The sequence below is a fragment of the Marmota monax genome, unplaced genomic scaffold (genome assembly GCF_021218885.2).
Source record: "Marmota monax isolate L192 unplaced genomic scaffold, Marmota_monax_Labrador192_F-V1.1 WCK01_AAM20220418_F8-fsc00039, whole genome shotgun sequence".
Lineage (NCBI taxonomy): Eukaryota > Metazoa > Chordata > Mammalia > Rodentia > Sciuridae > Marmota > Marmota monax.
In genome coordinates, this window is record NW_026693602.1 from 3,409,804 (window position 1) to 3,422,353 (window position 12,550).

Here is a 12,550-nt window from a genome sequence, read left to right on the forward strand (position 1 = left end):
TGTCTCCATATTTTTATTAAAGCGTCTCAGGATCCAGCAAAGGAAGCAAATACATATAAATAAAACCAAGGTGAAATGTGCATGAGAAAAAGTCTTCCAGGAAGCAGAGAGTTAAACAAGGCTGGGAAGGAGCAGGTGGGATTGAGTTTGGAAACGGGGAAAGGTAAATAGGACAGAGGAGGTGGAGTTGAGTTTCCACCTAGACAGAGAAGCTTCAGAATTTTTTTATTTTGGTTTTGGCTAGAGCACATGTGCATGGATTTTAATAAAAACATATGAATATATTAAGGTATTGGGCTTAAAAGTTAGGATTAGGTAGTGCTATGGAGAGCAACATGCATGTAGACACTGGTGTGTATGCCCACATACTATATGAATAGTATATATGTTTACACAGGAGTACATGTGCTCTTGTCTATGACATAGATGTAGATGCAGTATATACAGTTATGTATATTTCCTCTGCATGTCTATTTGTGGAATGATAAAATTAAGGTAACTAATAAGAGACTTTTGGAATTAAAAACCATAATATTGTAAATTTTTTTCTGTTGGATGCAGGATGATAGAACAATCTTATGTGGATTATTGCTGGAAGGAACAGGAACAGAATGCTGATTCTTTTTAAAGTTAGCTAAGAAGTGACACATGTCATCTGTTCTCACATTTAATTGACACTTGATATTGAGATCAAGGCAAATTTAAAGCTGCAGAGGACAGTCACTGAATTCAGAAGTCAGAGTTGGGAAAAGAGACACCCAGTCAGCTCTCAAGAGCTGCTTGGAGCTCACCCCAGCCAACCTCTCTGCTCCTTAGCCTTTTCCCTAGTCCTGCTTTATTTTATGGGCTGTGAAAATTTCTCAAAATGTAACAGAAGGGATAACTATTATTATCCATATGTTTTCAAATGAGGGTTTGGGTAACAGTTAAGAGGCATAGTAGGGATGTACTGAACATAAGGGAAATATGAGTAATTCAGGAGTTAGGTGAAAAACGGTGTCCCAATCAAGGACTGAAATAGCAGAAGCAGCACTGAAATAATCATGTGGAATGCTGTGAAGGTAAATCCGTTACACTTGGTGACAGATTAAACCAGACACAGGAGGGACAAGGAGAGCAGGGGTGGGACTCAGCCTGAGGTCTTGAGGTTGGCCATTTATAAAACTGGCGATATTAATGAGGAAATGCAGGTTTGCAGGAGAAGCAGCATGCATTGGTTCAAAGAGAACTGAAGAGCATCTAAGTGGTCCCGTTCAGGAGGCATTGAGAAATAGGAATCTGTGCCTTGGCAAGAAGATCAGTTTTGCATTCATCACGGAGAAGATCACTCATGAAAATAAGGTAAGAAACAGAAAGGACCAAGAATAAAACTCAGGGAAATGCCAACATTTAGGGAAAAGTATTTCTAAAGGAAAATGAGAGGGACCAGATACACAGGGGAAATTGTGTAAGATCCATAGGAGTCTTCAGACACCTAAGAATTCCAAAGCGGAGAAAGTGGCCAGTGGTTTCCAGTGCAGGCAGCAGGTGGGAGCTACTTTGAATGGCAGCAGGTGAGAGCTACATTGAAGTCAGCTCAGAGGAAATGGGAGACAATGTAGGAAGCAGATAGATTAATGGAAGCATTACTATCAGAAGTGACGCTACACAGTCCAAGCAATGTGTCAGAGGCAGAGAGGAAACAGCAAAACAGAGTCAAAGGCAAATTTAGTTGATTGATGCAAATCAAGTCCAAGTATAAAGACCAACCGACACACAAAGACCAACTAATATCGGGCTCCCCAAGCTTTGAACTTTTACTTTAAATCCTACTATCTCATGAGTAAAATTTACTAAAAATCCTTCCCAAAATGTCATCTCTTATAATGCACAAATTTAGGAGTTCAGGTCAAATGAGATTACTATTAAAATGAGAGTCACAGAGGTTCTCTTGGGCATTAAATGTGCCAGAGAAGATTCGACTTTCACCTTAAATTTTCTAGGCTTCAAGATATTAACAGTGCTCTAGGGAGAAGCGGTAGTAAAACTTCAGGGATTTTGTTATTCTGCTGGCCTAAAATAATTGAAAAATTTCTCCCAAATGATTGAAAGGGAAAGAAAACTCAGTAGAACAAATTCTGATTTCATCAATGTCAATGAAATAAAAGTCATTTTTTTTTTATCTGATGCTGGAGGTGAGCTCTTGCAAACAAGAGATGGCCTACCAAGTTAATCTCACTTTGCGTCCAATCTCAGTGTGATTTTTTCTGTGTTGTAATTCTTTGCAGCTGATGTATGAAACAGGTTGACAAATGGTTTTGGAAATTAGAAAAAAAAAAGTGTCTGCTTAGGGAGTCTTGGATTTACCTTTATTCTAAACTCTAAAATATGCCCGATCTTCAAAATGTGGAGCTATATATATTACCAGTCCCCCTGTCATTTTAGCATAAATTTTATTAACTGTCTGGATTAAATATCAGGAGCTCTTCAGTTTTAAACATTGGCAACATTTTAAAATATCTCTATATTTTTTCATCATGGAAGATGATGGGCTTTGGGATTTGTAGGAACTGGTTAAACTCTAAAAGCCTTACATTTTAAACTGCAGGTGCACACATCGAGGACATAAAAGGGTATTCTCCATTTCCACTTTACCTTTCCCTTCGCTTCAAGGAATTTTTTTTTCATTTTTATATCTGGCAATTATTTGGTGTCTTTTTTGTTTGTTCAAATTCACTCATTTCTGAAATCTGAGCAAACAGTTCAAAATCTGAAACATGGGTAAGTAGTTAAGTAGATAATTTGGGGGACAAAAGCAGAAATCTGGGTCATTTTGTCTAAAGAGTATCCAGAAAGCGCAGTGAGTCTATTTCCTTCTGCGTTCCTTCCCTCATCTCTCATAACATCTGATCCAAGAAAGCGTGAGAGGAAAGAATCACTCAGTTAGAATCAACTCCTTCTTTTAACCGAAAAAGGTACCTAATGTAATTTTTTCAATCACAGATTCCAGGCACTTTATTCTGTCTTCTATGAGATTTTAAAATTAATCTCTTGTGCACCCCGCTCTTATGGAGTTTATGATTTTGCAAAGGAATTAAGGCAGGTTGGAAAATGATGATAATATAGGACACAAAAGTACTTTTCATAGATAGGGATTTAGAAGGTGAGTTTTGTATGGAGAGAATTCATAAAAAGTTGGCATTTGATTCAGTCTTTAATGTTATCTGAATTTGAAAATGCAAGTTTGGGTGGGAAAAATTATCTAGCAGGTGAACATGCAAAAAAAGGAAAAATATTATTGGCAGAGTGCTATGGTTTGAACAACTGTTCCCCAAAGGCCATGTGTTAAAGATGTGGTCTCTAGATGATGGCACTACTGAGAGGTGGTGGAAGCTTTAGTAGGAAGAAGTGAGATACTTGGAAGTATACACTTGAAGGGAATATTGGGATCCATCCACTTTTTCTTTCTTCTTGTTTTCTGGCTGCTGTGAAATTAGCAGCCTCCTGCTTTACCACAGGCCAAAGGCAATGGAGACAAGTGAATATGGACTGAAAACTCTAAAACCACAAGTGAAAGTAAACCTTTTCTCTTCATAAGTTGATTTATCTCCGATGCTTTGTCATAGTGTTGGAAAGCTGACTAACACACAAAGGGAGTAATATGGACAAAGGCACAGAGAAGAGTGTTGAGGGAATAGTGAACTTTGGCTACAGCCTAAGATGAGAAAGGATATTGGGAGGTAATTGGTAACCTAGAGTCTGAAGGACTCTGAGCATGAAGTATGCTCAAGGAGTCTTTTTATTTGGGGTAAATGAAAAAACATTCAGATTTTTGAGCAAGAGAATCATGTAATTAGAGCTAGATTTTGAAAAAAAGAAGGATAATTTTGCAGTAGTGGGTGGAGTTGCCTGGAGTGCAGTTACACTATGTCATCTCCTTTAATTGTTCTCACTCCAAAATATTGTTGAGGGTAGAACAGTAGGGGCCAGCAGTGAGGAAGGAGCAGGGAAGAGCTTGGTCCACTGTACAATGTGTGATTATTACATAGAAAGAATAAATTCAGGTGTTTTATTGTGCAATAGGGTGACTAAAGTTAACAATATTTTATTGTATATTTTAAAGTAACTCAAAGAGAGGATTTAAATATTCTCACCACTTTGAGGTTATCAATATGCTTAGTGTCCCACTTTGAACATTATACCCACATGGATATGTGCACATGCATATCCTTCTATTCCCCATAAACGTACACAATTATTAATGCTGATTAAAAATTAAAATAACTCATTGATTAGAAATAAAAAACTTTGTTAGAGAATTCAAATACATAATAATCACAAATTAATCTTATAAAACCTTAATGGGGAGTAAAAATAATATTGAAGGACTTCATTTTCACATGAAGTACTATGAAAGTCTTCAGTGATATTTCACATTTTATTAAAATTTTGGTTTTCTTTTTGTAATTCTTTTCTATGAGTATGGATGTTTACTTTCAGGGAAAAATAGAATACAGCATGATTTATTTCCACCAACTCCTTGGTTTATGGAGCTCTGTCAATAGAATGACTCATAGCACATTATACTTTGATGGTGTATGTTACAGTGTGTTGATGAAATGAATTATGGAGCTTGATTAAAGATTTAAAAGAACACATCATTCACATAAAGAATAAAACATAAAAATCCTCCTAGTGGAAAAATGGTGATTAGAAAAATTAACTTTATAAATATTTTCAATTTCATTCAACTCAGTATCAATGGGTCACATTATTTCATCTATAAACTTTATAGATGTGGAAAAAATGCCAGTTTGGGTAGATTGTCTGTGATTCTGTATATTTACTATTTCTTGAATGTCTTGACTTTGATGGACTTTGTATGACTTCTTTTTTTTTTTTTTTGGTCTGTGGGTATAATTTGACCTTTTATTAATTTTTGCCTCATCTGTTTTTTATGTTTGTTGATGGAAATGATAACAATCTCTGCATTTTATTGGATAGTTTGGATTTTCTTTACCTCCACTTATAACCTAACATTTCGTTTTCCAAAGGGGAAAAGATTGAACCCTTGAGAATATGATGCATAAGTTGACCTCTCTCTTTTAGGAAGGGAATGCTCCCCTTCAATGGAGAGCCAACTGTCAAGCAGCGCGCACACACACACACACACACACACACAATGTTTAGACCTTTAAGACCCTGAACTTACTGCATCTGGAGCATGTGGAATCGTCACATGGGGGACTTCCTGGCAGGATCTTACCTTCCTAATCACCCAACATAAACCAAATCCACTGTACCCAGATTGATAAAAGGGCAGCAGCCTGGAGAGGTATGGGGATCTAGAAAACTGCACAAACTACTTCAGAAAGCTTAGTTGGTAATGCTCCAATACATAAAGGACATTTTCAGCAGTTACAGATATAAGAACTAAGACTTTTCTACAAATGGAAATGTAGACTGATTCTAGGAGGCAGAATTTCAGAATATACTCATAAATGAGAAATATGAAAAAATTTAGACAAGAAAAATCCATACTGCACAGAGAGGGTTTTCGCCAGCTTTCTCTATATTGTGTCACTCACTTATTAAAGAAATATGTATTGGACACGGAGTAACGATTTACAATTTATGATTAAGCTACTGCATATTTTACAATAAATAATATATTTCATAATCAGTCAGTTTCAATCAATGCTTTTTATTTGAGTAAAGATCTTTCCTTAGATTTTGAAAGGTATCTGGGTAGACAGTCTTTGCCCAAGTACTTTAGTCATTGTATAATGTACATCCCTTCTTGCACAAATCAGGAAAGCCATCTTTACCAATGCTTATCAACTCAATGTTACAATAGATTACACAAACCTAACTCTAAAGTTCCATTGACCAGTTTTTGTTGTTGTTGTAAGACTAGGAAGGCAGCTATTTTCAAAAGGATAGATAACATAAAATAATTTCACAAAGAGTCTTAAGGTGATAAACCCCAAATGTATACACTTATTTCAGTGTATGCATTGTGTCTATGATCTCACTTAAACCTTTATGTACACCCTCCATTTTAATCATGGCTGACATCCACAGTCATGACCCCAGGGCCCATATTCATAATAAGTGGAAACACATACCATTTGTATTAACTGTGGGCCTTATTCTACTCCTCTAAAAGTTATTTAATTCTCACAATGATGTAACTCAAAAAGTAGGTATTTTTGTTATGGCCATTTTAAAGACATTCTGTTGTAATGTTGTTGTGAAGCAAGCAAATTGCCTGGTTAAGAAGTATTGGGCCACAACTCCAAAGCTAGCTGAGTTCACATCCTCAACAGCTGCTCACCTGCCCTTTGTTGAGAGATGGCTTTGCCACAGTGAGCATGCTGAAGGATTGAGTGGGCCAACAGGACATTCTCCTTCATTAGCTAAGGTGTCCTGAGCTACAACCAGGTGCCAGAAGACACCAAGGACAAGTAACTCTGACCCTTGACCATGAATAATATTCAACTGATAAACTTTAAAAGGTCAATTCTTCTGAGTGCTCTGAAACAATAAGGTTTAATTCTATATATTAGTCATTTGAGCTACTCGTCAAATCCTATCTTAAGAGTTGTGCTGAGTTATTATTTCAGCTCCCCTGAGTTTTTACAGACAATTTTGCTGCTCCAAGGGCAAGATTTCTAGGTAGTAAAAAGCCCAAAGGAAATTAAGGTTACTGAGGTGTCTGCTGTTTTCAATGTCTACTAAGTTTCATATGCAGACTGCGAGCCACCGAGACTAAGGTACTTTATACCTCTGTGGAAGCATTTTTGCTGTGGTGGAAGGCCCAGGGCTTCACATCTAAAGCTGGTTCTTATCTGCCATGACCAAGAGTCTTTGGAGAGTAACTCACTGTAGCCATCAATCCAAAGAAACCAAACTAATGCATTTCCTTGGGAGGGAGTGGTGGTGGGAGAAATATGGCTGGACAGAAGATCCAGAGATACCATAGAAAAACATTCTTTTCAAAGCTAGTCAGAGGAATCTTTAAATCTTACAAGTACTTAGCAACAGAAAAGTTGCACTGTTCTGAGAAAGTTCTCCTTTTTTGGAAAAATTAATCACAGGCAGATTTTCAAAAAAGAAAAAGAAAAACAGCCATAATAGCTATTTTTTTTTTTGTAAACTAAATTTCCCTTCCTTCTCCAACATGGAACATCTTCTGAGAATAAAATATTATTTTTCTCACAATGTGAAGTACTTATACTAAATTACTCTACTTCGATTCACTGTTTCTTTTTAAGATCTCTGACTAAAATACCTCCTTCTGCATGAAACTACAAACCAGAAACATTCCTCCAACCCTATTCCCCTATAATATACTCTTATTTATTTGCTTGTTCATGGAGATAAAATTCATACAATGAACTAATGACAATTTTAAAGCAGATAATTGGAATTTAGCACAATCAATCACACGGATGTACAACTATCACTTCTACCTACTCCTAAAACATTTTAATCACCCCCAAAGGAAATCCTCTATTGTACCTGTTGAGAGCATCAGCCAAAGGGGCCCCAGCAAACTTCCAGCTGCCAGCAAACTTCCAGCTGCCGGCTGCTGATTGGCTCACAGCAGCCCCAGCAACATCTAGCTGATTGGCTCCTCGGCCCCAGCAACATCTAGCTGATTGGCTCCTCTGCGGTGATGCTCATTGGACTGTTTCCCTGCCCTTTCAGACCACGGAGCTGCTCATTGGGGGACTTTTTTGGCTCCGCCCACGTGACCCAGCCAATCGGCCTCAAGAGCAGGAGGATTGTGGGAGGTGGAGAGAAGCTTGTGTGGGAGAGAGAGGCTTGTGGAAAGCCGGTGGTGGCAGTTGAGGCTCTGAGGGTTTTTCCTGAGAGACTGTTTTGTTTGGCGTGTGTGGTTCTAAAAATAAAGTTAGTTTCTTTGACAAGTGGCTCCTGATTGTGCCCAGCCAGACTGCGGCATTTGGTGGCTCGCACGGGGAGCGACTGAGGGTAAGTGAAACTGCTCGCCCCTGAGGGCAGGGCGAGAGGATGGGTAGCCATTTTAAGATTCCTCTTTTATTTTGCTTCACTTTTGTTTTAAGTTGCCTGTCCCTGGAGATGAGTGAGACGGAAGAAAAACCGCTCACATCTGAGGAAAAACTATTTACGTCTGAGGAACAGATAGGGAGAAAGGACGGATGCACATGTCAGGAGGATAGAAAGGCTATAATGACTTTTTGTTGTTCCCTTTTTATTTCATTCTGTCTCGGTTTTGTTTGGCGTCATCTTGTTGGGTTGTATTATAGTAGAAATATGGGATCAGAAATTAGTAAAAAACAAACTGAAAGAGTGTTAAGTAAATTGTTAGAGGAAGGAGGCATCCCAGTAAAATCAAGAGCAGTCAGGGCATACGTTGATACAATACAAAAATGTAGCCCATGGCTTTTTAAGGAGGAGTTGTTAAATATATCACAATGGAACCATCATGGTGAAGATTTAAAAAGAATAGAAAAGAAAAGCCCAGGGACTCTGCCAGTTGGCACATTGCCATTGTGGACATTCGTATCTTGTTTGCTTAGTCCACAGCCTTCAGTTCAGACAATGGTAGAGGAAGGAGAAGACATAATGATTCAAGTAAAAGAGAAGGTCTCTCAAGTTAGTCAGACAGAGGAAAAGATTCAAGTAAAAGAGAAGGCCTCTCAAGCTAGTCAGACAGAGAAAGAAAGTGTAAAACAGAAAAAGCCATCAGGGGGAAAGTTACAACAGGAGACTGCTACTAACACCTTTCTATCACCAGAGGGTGTAAGTGTCCAACCAACAGCACCACCTCTACAGGAGACTGCTACTAACACCTTTCTATCACCAGAGGGCGTAAGTGTCCAACCAACAGAGCCACCTCCATATGCTGGGAGGCCCCCAACCCCCGCAGTTGATAGTTGGGATCCTGAGACAAGATCTCAAATATTAACATGCCCTGTATTTGAGGCAGGAGGGCAGCGATTTTACCAAGTTTTAAATTTCAAAACAGTGAAGCAGCTAAAAGAGGCTGTAACAACCTATGGTCCTCAAGCACCCTTCACTGTAAGCATGGTCGAATCCATTAACAACTTGAACATGACGCCAGCAGATGGGGCTAATATGTGTAAAGCTGTGCTAAATGGAGGACAATACCTGTTATGGAAGGTTGCCAATGAGGAATTTTGCAAGGAGACGGCTAGGCGAAATGCAGCAGCTGGTTATCCTCAGAGAAATCTAGATATGTTGTTAGGAAAGGGACCTTATGAGGATCAGCAGCAACAAATTGCATATGATCCTGGCGTATACGCACAAATTGCTGCAGATGCAATTAAGGCATGGAAGACTTTACAAGGACATGGAGGTTTACAAGGTCAATTATCTAAGGTAATACAAGGAGCTAATGAACCTTATGCTGAATTTGTAGATAGGCTTATTCAAACAGCTACCAGAGTTTTTGGGAATACAGAACAAGCAATGCCATTACTAAAACACCTGGCTTATGAGCAAGCGAATCGTTGGTGCAGAGATATCATTAGACCATGGAAACATGAAGATTTAAACACATATATTAAATTATGTAGAGACATTAATGAACAAGAGCAAGTCGTGGCAGCTGCAGTAAAACAGGCTTTAGATGCCAGAGACATTAATGAACAAGGGCAAATTGTGGCAGCTGCAGTAAAACAGGCTTTAGATGCCAGGCCAAGAACATGCTACAATTGTGAACAAACAGGACATTTTAAAAGGAATTGCCCCATTGGAGGAGGGTTTAACAAAACTAGGTATCAAAGGAGTAGAATACCAGGTATTTGCCCACGATGCCGTAGAGGGAGACATTGGGCTAATGAATGCCGTTCTCAAACCACCATAGAGGGTACTCCATTATCAAAAAACGAACAAGGACCAGGTGTTTATCCACGATATCGTGGAGAAAGGCATCGGGCTCCATTGCCAAAAAATGGACAGGGGGGCCCAATGCTCCGGGGCCCAAAACCACAAATATACGGAGCACTGGAGGAACCCAGCAACCCCATCAGGGTAGTGCCCAGGACACATTGTCCATCAGATCCCTCATCAGACAAACCAGAGGGAGCGCAGGGTTGGACATCTGCGCCTCCGCCAGAGCAGTACTAACTCCAGAGATGGGAGTTCAAATCATTCCCACAGGGGTGAAAGGACCTCTTCCCAAAGGAACAGTAGGCTTATTATTGGGACGCAGCTCTTCTACTCTAAAAGGACTTATGATAAGTCCTGGGGTAATTGATCCCGATTATGAAGGTGAAATAAAAATTATAGCCAGTTCTCCAAAGGGTATATCAGTAATTTCACCAGGAGATAGAATAGCACAGTTACTAATAATACCCAGCCTACATGATAAATTTTCCAGTCGTACTGTAGAAAGAGGTTCCAAGGGATTAGGCTCCACAGGTGTAGATTGGGCTATGCTTTCTTTAAATTTAGATTCTCGCCCCATGCTAAAACTAAATATTCAAGGACATGAATTTAATGGACTACTGGATACAGGTGCAGACCTTAGCATCATCTCTCGTCAAGAATGGCCAAAACATTGGCCATTACAACAAGCCACTCAAACGCTTCGAGGCCTAGGAGTGGCAACTAATCCCCATAGAAGTGCAATGGTATTAGATTGGAAGGATCCTGAAGGATGTGAAGGAACTATACAGCCATATGTATTGGATCATCTTCCTATAAATTTATGGGGACGAGATGTCCTAGATCAATTAGGTTTGACATTAACAAATAACATCAACCAAAATGCACCCACTATTATGACTAGACAAGGTTTTAGGAAAGGAAAAAGATTAGAAAAACAAGAACAAGGTATAGCAGCACCAATACAAATAGATCAAGGAACAGACAGACATGGGTTGGATTTTCAGAAAGGGCCACTGAGACAATAAAAATTACTTGGAAATCAGAAAGACCAGTATGGGTTCCTCAGTGGCCCCTGACTAAAGAAAAGATACAAGCAGCCCATGACCTGGTCAAACAACAATTAGCAGAAGGACATATACAACCTTCTGTATCTCCCCATAATACTCCCATTTTTGTCATCAAAAAGAAATCTGGTAAATGGAGATTATTGCAAGATTTAAGAGCCATTAATAATGAGATGGTTATTATGGGACCTGCTCAATCAGGGATTCCTCAGTTGTCTGCTTTGCCAAAAACCTGGTATGTTTTAGTTATAGATATTAAAGATTGTTTTTTTTCAATTCCAATTCATCCTGAGGATAGTCCACGTTTTGCATTTACTATCCCTGCACTGAATCATGAAGGTCCTGATCAGAGATATGAATGGAAAGTACTCCCTCAAGGGATGGCTAACAGCCCAACTATGTGTCAAATTTATGTTAACAAAGCAATCCAGCCACTTGGAAATCAAAATCCTGAACTACAAATATTTCACTATATGGATGATGTATTATTAGCACACAAAGATAAAAACACATTGCTAGAATGTTATGCCACACTTACAAACTTATTAAAAAATTATAATCTAGAGATAGCAATAGATAAAGTACAATTAAATTTTCCAATTAATTATTTAGTAGTTCTATTATCCTCAACCATGGTCCGTCCACCCAAAATTCAAATACGAGTAGATCAACTCAAATCACTTAATGACTTTCAAAAGTTATTAGGAGACATAAATTGGATAAGGCCTTATTTAGGTATACCAACAGGAGAGTTGGGACCTTTATTTGATATCCTAAAAGGTCCATCAGATCCAAATTCACCCCGAATGTTAACGCCTGAAGCAAGAAAGGCATTAAAAATCATTGAAACATATATGGAAAATATGCATTTGGATAGAATTGATATAAGTTTGCCTTTATTATTTATTGTACTACCAACAAAAATTATTCCTACAGGAGTATTTTGGCAAGAAGGTCCATTATTATGGATACATTTATCTTATTCTCCTAACACTATTCTTACTAGGTATCCTGAGGCTGTAGGACAATTAATACTCAAAGGAATAAAAGCAGCAAAGGGAGTGTTTGGAATTTCTCCCAATAAAATTATTACTCCATATACTATGAATCAAATTGATGAGTTAGCTAATGAGTTAAATACTTGGGCAATAATCATGTGCAAATCTAATGTTTCATTTGATAACCACTTACCATCTAATCCTTTATTGTCTTTTTGGTCATTGCATCCTGTAATTTTTCCAAAAATGACAAGAAAAACACCTCTCATGAATGCTCCAAATATATTCACTGATGGGTCAAATAATGGTACAGCAGCAGTAGTTACCCCTGATCAAACTTTTACATTTTTAGTACCCAAACAATCAGCTCAAAAGGTAGAGCTTAATGCAGTTTTACAAGCTTTTGTGATGTTTAAAGATTCTGTATTTAATTTATTTTCTGATAGTCAGTATGTAGTTAATGCTATAGTATCTCTTGAAGATGCTGGTAGGATTTCCCCTTCTTCTACTGTTTTCTCTTTGCTTTCCACTATACAAAGTCTAATCTGGGACAGAAAAGATCCATTCTTTATAGGACATATCAGGGCACATACAGGATTGCCTGGA